Raw genomic sequence first — 7,570 nt, forward strand, 5'->3', positions numbered from 1 at the left:
GAGCTAAATTGAGCTGGGGGCTTTTGCATGTGACTGACTTGGAGCCATTTGTGGCTCTCCCATTGGGAACGATAGAAAAACCACATCAGAGATATTAGAGAGCTGTAGAGAAAACAGACTCAACAGGAAGTGGGGAGGGGTGAGACGCAGTATTCCACAAGTTGTTTTTCCCTTCGGAGAACTTGCCAATTTTCTGTTCAAGCTGAGAGTCTGAGAGAGGAGGCAAAGGATTGTACCTAAGAGGACACAGAGAACTCACCTAAACTACAAAGAAGCTTGGGAATCCGTAGCAAAGTCTAAGTCCATGGAGTCATCTCTGCCACATGCCCTTTACACATGAGCTGCTAACTATTAAAAGCAAGTTCCTCATCAGAACTGACCCATAGCTGATCCTTCAGTAGGTTTTCAAGGGCAGTACACCCCACGGAGGAGATTGCCCATGTTTCTCCCACAGCTGGTGGATTTACACTTTGCACTTTTGCATTGGAAGTGCAGTTCCCCACTACTTAGCCACCAGCATTCCCTCAAGAGGTAGAGAAGGTAGAAGAATTGGTGGTAATCTCACAAGGTTGAAGCAGTGACGATTCATGGGGTTAAAATCTAAGAAGTAAGACAGAGGTGAGGTGATTACTTTGGTCCTGGGTCCTTTTTTCCCCCCAAAGGTGTTTTGTTAGTTTTTATACCTTGTACAGTGTGAGGAGCTCTGGTGGCCTAGTGGTAAGAAGCTGTGTTGCCATCCCAAGGGCATGTGGTTCGAATTTACCAGCTGCTCCATTGGAGAGAGATGGGCAGTCTCCTCCTGTGCAATATATTGCCTCTGAAAACCCACTGGTCAGCTATGGGTCAGTTCTGACTCGATGGCACACAACAGCAACAGTGTGAGGTGAAGAAGCTAAAAAGAAAGTCATCAAATAATGATAGAGCAGGGCTTTTGCTATTTTCATAGCATGCTGATTTACAGAGTAAAACTTGATATTAGCTTCCAAGCTGTACCCAAAGAGAGTCGCAAACCAGGGGGAGACTGATTGGGCTTTGAGTGAAGTTAAACCTGGACTGGATAAAGGTGCTTCCCCCAACCCCAAGTTTTGCATTCCCTGACAGAGAAGAGAATGGAGCATCTTTGGAGGAAGAACCATCATCCGGACTCTATCATTTTCCATATGTTACTAAGTTGTTAGGTTAGGTACCTCCAGTCACTGCTGCCCCAGAGCATCCCTGTGGACCATGGAACAAATCCCTGCCTGATCCTACGCAAACCCACTGCCACCATCACTGTGTCAGTCCATCTTGTTAAGATCCGTCCTCACATTTACCTACTTCCTCTTTTGCAAGCACGATGTCCTTTTCTGAGGATTGGTCCCTCTTAAAAACACCCAACATGTGTGAGCAGGAGCCCTGGTGGCAGCATTTGAAAAATATTGGGCTGTTAACTGAAAGGGCGGCAGTTCTAATCCACCAGGTGCTCAATGGGAGAAAGAAGGACAATCTGTTTACATCAAGATTTGCAGCCTTGGGAATGTGATGGGGTGGGGAGCAGGGTTACTGTGAGCATTGACTCAGCAACAATGACTTTTCATGTGCAGCATCAATAGTTCACTCACAGTCACTGAAAACTTCAAAAAACAGACCAGGAGGAAAAGAAATGGAGATCATTTTTTAGATAGCCCACTGTGGTGTTGTCATTGTTATGTACCATCAAGTCGAGCATGACTCATAGTGACCCTATGAATGAAAAATCTGAACCCTGTTCCATCCTACACCATCCTCACACTTCCTGACACACAAGAGCCCATTGCAGCAGTTACTGTGTCAGTCCACCTGGTTGAGGGTCTTCCTCTCCTTCACCGACCCTCTACACTTCCCAGCATCATGTCCCTTCTCCAAGGAATAGGCCCCTTCTACCAACAAGCCCAAGGTATTGAGGCAAAGCATCATCATCTTTGCCTCCAAAGAGCACTCGGGCTACACCCTTTCCAAGACATGTCTTTTCTCTTGGCTGTCCATGGGATGCTCAGTGCTCTTCTTCAACACCGCAGCTCAAAGGCATCAATTCTTTTTCCTTATTCATTGTCCAGCTCTCAGATGCATAGCTGGTAATCAGAAAGACTATGGTCTGAATAAGATCGCCTTAGACTTTAAACTGACATCATTGCTCCTCAATAATTTGAAGTGGTCCCTAACTGCAGAATTTCCCAGTGCAATGTGTCTCCTTATTTCCTCATTGTTGGTACCAAGGTTGATAATTGTGGATCCAAGCAAGATGAAGCTATTGACAGTTTCAGTCTCTTCTCCATCCATCATGACACTGCTTATCAGTCTAGTGAAACATTTTTAAGTCTATCCCCACTCATCATGACCCACCATCAGGTTTCCAAGGCTGAAAATATTAACAGGAGGAAACTGCACATCTTTCCCCTTTGGGGCTACTGGTGCGTTTAAACGGCCAAATACACTTGGCTTTTTAGTTGGCACTGTAATAACCCTCCACGCTATTCTAAGATCCCGTCAGCGGTGTTACCAGAGTTTTAATCTGAGCTCTGATGGCCTAATGGTAAGAAGCTTCACTGCAATCCTGAAGGCACATGGTTCAAATCCACCAGCTGCTCCACAGAAGAAACATGGGCAGTCTCTTCCCTAGCTATTAACTGTCTCTGAAAACCTGCTGGAGGGTAAACTATGGGTCTATTCTAACTCGATGATACACCACAACAACAACAACTAGTTTACAGCAGTTCTCTTGAGATAAGGCCAAGATTCTCAACTTCCCCATCGTCCAGACTACTCTTTTGTTCTTTTCTGGATGAGGTCATCTACCAAGTTATGTTATATAATGTTTGCTGTAGGTATTGGGTTTGCAACACCTTTTTACAGCAAGGAACACACCTATTCGTTCTCGGACACATATGGCAGCCTTCTGAGCACTGATTACACCAAAGGTACTGAATGTTGAATAATTTTTATGTAGTCAATTTTGGAGTTAAGGATATTGTGTAGTTTTCTCTTTACATGGGATACTGGGTAGAAGGTATTACTGAAATAAATTCTGATGTAACAGAAAAGCTTTTTTTGCTTTAAAGTTTGCCAGTTTGGTGAAATTAAGCTGTGTCCTTGTTTTTTAATTCGTTTATGCAAAGAAGAAATGATGAGTGTTGATGGGAGGGGATGAGAAAAGCACGTTCAGACAGGCTTCAATAAAATTGGAGCTGACCCTGTGAGTGTCACTTCCTGAGACTGTGCAGTGCATTTGGACATGGATTCCTCACACCTCTCTCAAAATCATTTGGAGTAGGAATTGGGAGGCCGGGCAAACCAAAATCAGCTTGTTCTCTGTTACAACTGAAGAGCCATTACTTTTCATTCCAATTGGGGTTTTCTTAACAAAAGCGGACAGCCTGCCATTGTAGAACTATGTTTTCTTTGAAGACCTTTGATAAGAAATATCTTGTGAGCACTTCTTGAAGCTGTAGACTGTGATAACCCAAGAACAGAATTTTAGTTCTAGTCTGAAAGAAAACTTCCCTGGAGTACTTTGGAACTGCAGTAAGCTCAAGTGAAAATGCAGTCCTCCAACTAGCACCTGCCAGCATCATAAAACCCCAGAATTCTTCTTGTCATACGAGGTTTACAGGGTTTGGAATTAACTCAGTAGCTCATGACACAAACAACATCAGCTTGTTAGAAGTTTATAATTAATAATACCCTCCCCTCCCCATCCTCACCCTTCTATTTCCATCCTCCCCCGCACCTTGGATCCTCATACTCATTCTATAATAATGATCTTATATACTATTTCTCCTTATGGGACTGAGTTCATTCAGCCTAAAGCTCTCCAGTCCCTCCCAAGTTAGCTAGTAATTTATAAAATTATTTCTCCTGCATGCTGTGTAGTATTCCAAAATCTTTCGTGGAAAACAATGTATTCAAACTTTGTAAATAAATCAGAATAAAATTTTTTTGAATTTTTTTTTAAAGAAGTTTCTCAGTAACCCCAGTGGTTAAGCTTGGCTTCTAATGTAAACGTTGACAGTGTGGATCAACAGTGAAACTGCTCAAAAGAGGGAGCCGAAACTTCCAAAATGACCACTGGAAGCCCTGTGGAGCTTAATTCCTCCCTGAAACACGCGAAGATGTCATCAGTGAGAAACAATTTGACTCTGACCGTTTCATTTCTTCTTTTATTTTGTGAGCGCTTTGTTACTGTGTGCTGCTATAACACACAGCACAACTGGTTTAACAAACACCAGCTTCCAACTCCCTCAGTTCAGTTACTCCACGAGGCAGCTCTCTTGGTCCTGCTACCAACATTTCCTTTTCTGTTTCTCATCACCTGCAAAGCCTCCATTGTTCAGGTTCTCTTCTTCATGGCCTTCTGGACCCTCACCACTTCATAAGAGATGATTGCATCATCGCATGCCTGCCATACCACTGAGAATCATGGCCCAGCCTTGTTGGCACATGTTTTAGGGGACACTCGTGGCAATGAGCTTGCTAGAAATGAAGATTCTTGGAGCTCATGCAATCCCCCTTCCTTATGCAGCCTCTCTGGAGGTGTTATCCAAACAACTACAGATTAACCACCCCTTGACTTGATATTTGTGCATATTAACAGTTGATACGGTACTCTAGAGTAATAAGAGTAATGTTTGTGAAATCAGCAGATAGAAACAAAATATTTGAGCTATATTCATTATGAGGCTAGAGATGCCACATGAAGAACAGATTGCTATGCACATCTATTTATTTTTTTTCATCTAAAGTTATTAGGGTGTTTGGGCTCATGGCAGTCTTTGCTGTACCAGAAAATCTATTAGAAGGTAATTTTATAAGACAATGATGTAAGATCTTCTACTTTTCTCTAAACAGTCTTCGATTAACCAATCACTACCACCCTTCCAGTAGATGTTCATTTGATCCTGTCTAAAAAGTCTTCCTTTACTGCATAGGTGAATGGAGTCTCTCAACTAGATGGTAAAGCAATTAGGTGTTCCAACAGAGTGACAGCTCTTTTGAAACTAGAAGGAATCACATCTCTTAAAGAGTGACTGGAATGAAAAAAGAACCTAAAATGACATACACGGATACTGTCACCTTGAGAGAAAAGCCAAATTGCAAGAGAATAATAGTTGGGTGGGACAGAAAGTCAGACCATTAAACAGCACCCCTCTGTACGTTTTTACATGAAGTTTTTAAAAGATTTAATGAGAGCTTTGTTATTATACCTATTTTATTCTCATCTCAAAGATGAATTGGTAAAGCATTTCTTTGTCTAAGATTTCCAACGATGATTTTTGTAAGGGAATAACCTAGTTTATTAACCTAGTTTATTATTTGTTTGCGGCTATTTTTAAAAGTCTATTTGTTGTGTTCTCTATTGGGATAAATGAATTTTTCCTATGCCTATTCTCTGAGGCAAACAGAAAAAGAAAGAGCTGGTGAAAGGGAAGTTTGGAATGATAAATGGTTTTAAAGATTTTTTCATGTACTTGAGCCCAGTTTTGAAATGATTCAGTGAGCTACTTTACTGCTAAATGAGTGGAAACTCCTCTTGCTCCCAAGGAAATACCTGCAAGAAGGGTATCTATATTTATGGCTTAATAATTGCTAGTTGTTTTTTAGTAACTTATGCTGTTTTATAAATAAATTCTCCAAGTTCTAATAGGATTCTACTTGTCAAGTTACAAGATTTTTTAAAAGAAAAAATAAGAAAGTGAATTCTTTCTTAAGTTATTCAAGAGCATAAAATATATTTTCTCCATTCTTACAAAGAATCTCAAGGCTTTTTATCTTAGGGACTGTTTATACTATTCAAATTTACTGAGAACCTTGAGCAGTATTTCTGTTTGTCTATTTTTTTTTATATGTGCATTAGGTGTATAAGTACTTAATACACTAGAAATTTGGATTAGATTTTAGTAAGTGTTAATTTGTTAAATCATTCAAGATAAGAGAAACTTACTACATGTTGACATAAATATCATATTTTTATTTTTGAAAAAAATTTATATGCATATTTTCAAAAATACTTCAAACTCAAAGAAGGGGATCTGGATAAGGTCCGAACTCCAGGATTGTGACTAATCATGAAAAGTTGATGAATTTTGTCGATATGAAGGCAGAGGTAAGAGTATAAATAGATAGTAAGAGATAGATGCTGTTGTTAGATATCATCGAGTACATCTTATAGTGACTCTGTGAATAGCCAACTTGAACCCTGCTCTATCCTGTGCCATCTTCATCATCTCTGGCACATTAGATCCCATTGATAAAGTCCCTATATCTATCCTTCTTATTGGAGTCCTTCTCTCTTTCGGTGAACCCTCCATTTTTCCAAGCATTATGTCCCTTTCCAAGAAATAGCCTCACCCAGCTACATGTTCAAAGTATGAAAGGAGAAGCTTTGCCATCTTTGCCTCCAAGGAGAACTCTTGGTGAACCATATCTGTTATTTTGCCAGACCATGGGATACTCAGTACTCTTCTCCAGCACAACAACTCAAAGGCATCAATTTTTCTGTCATCCTTACTCATTGTCCATAATCTTTCTTCAGATTAACCAGTCAACAACCTATGGATCACAATAGTCTGATTTGCAGATGGTCATAGGGAAGACACAGAATGTGGATGTGCAAGGGCTGTCAGAGTCAAGTGAATGCCACAGCTAATAACAACATAAGATCATCCAAAGATGGCTAGAGCAGTGCATTGACTGAGAATGGACAGAAGTTCAGGGTGGATTTAGAAGAGGCCTTTGCACCAGGAATATCATAGCTGATGTTAACAGTAGATCTTAGCTCAAAGCAGAGAATACCAGAAGAATGTATGTTTGTGTTCTATTGCCTATGCAAAGGCATTTGTCTGTGTAGATCACAAAAATCTATGGCTAACATTTAGAAGAATGGGAATCCCAGAACACTTAATTGTGCCCATGTAAAACGTGACAGAAGAAGGAAGAATTGACGCCTTTGAGGTACAGTGTTAGAGAAGAATGCTGAACTCTCACAGACTGCCTAAAAAACAAATATATCTTAGGGAAAGTACAGCCAGAGTGTTCTTTGGAATCAAAGATATTGAAGCTTCTTCTCACATACTTTGGGCATGTCACTAAGAGCATGTCCATTATGCTTGGAAAATTGGAGGGTCAGCAGAAGAGGGGAAGATCTTCAACCAGATGGGTTAACACAGTGATTGCCACAATGGATTCTAGTGTCAGGAAGTATGAGCGTGGCACAGGGTAGGACAGGGTTCAAATCTGTTGTTCATAGGGGTCACTATGAGGCATAATCTAACTGAAGACAATGAATAACAATCTGTGGGAGAAAGAGAGCACTATTAGCTTCTATAGAAGTTTACTGGCTCGAAACAGTTGTGCAGAGTAGGTATGACTCAAAATCAGCTTAATGGATTAAATTTTTTTAGTTTTCAGTCAGGATTTTGGTGCATAGAATGGGAATATATTAAATTAACACATCCCACCATTTTATTGATCAAATATTTGAAGAATATGTAAATTGGTGCTATTATTGAGTTTGGAGCAAGATTGGGATTTTTTTACTGTGATTTAAGTAAAAGTT

Source organism: Elephantulus edwardii, unplaced genomic scaffold (genome assembly GCF_000299155.1).
Source record: "Elephantulus edwardii isolate Elephantulus edwardi_28Jun2011 unplaced genomic scaffold, EleEdw1.0 scaffold00396, whole genome shotgun sequence".
Lineage (NCBI taxonomy): Eukaryota > Metazoa > Chordata > Mammalia > Macroscelidea > Macroscelididae > Elephantulus > Elephantulus edwardii.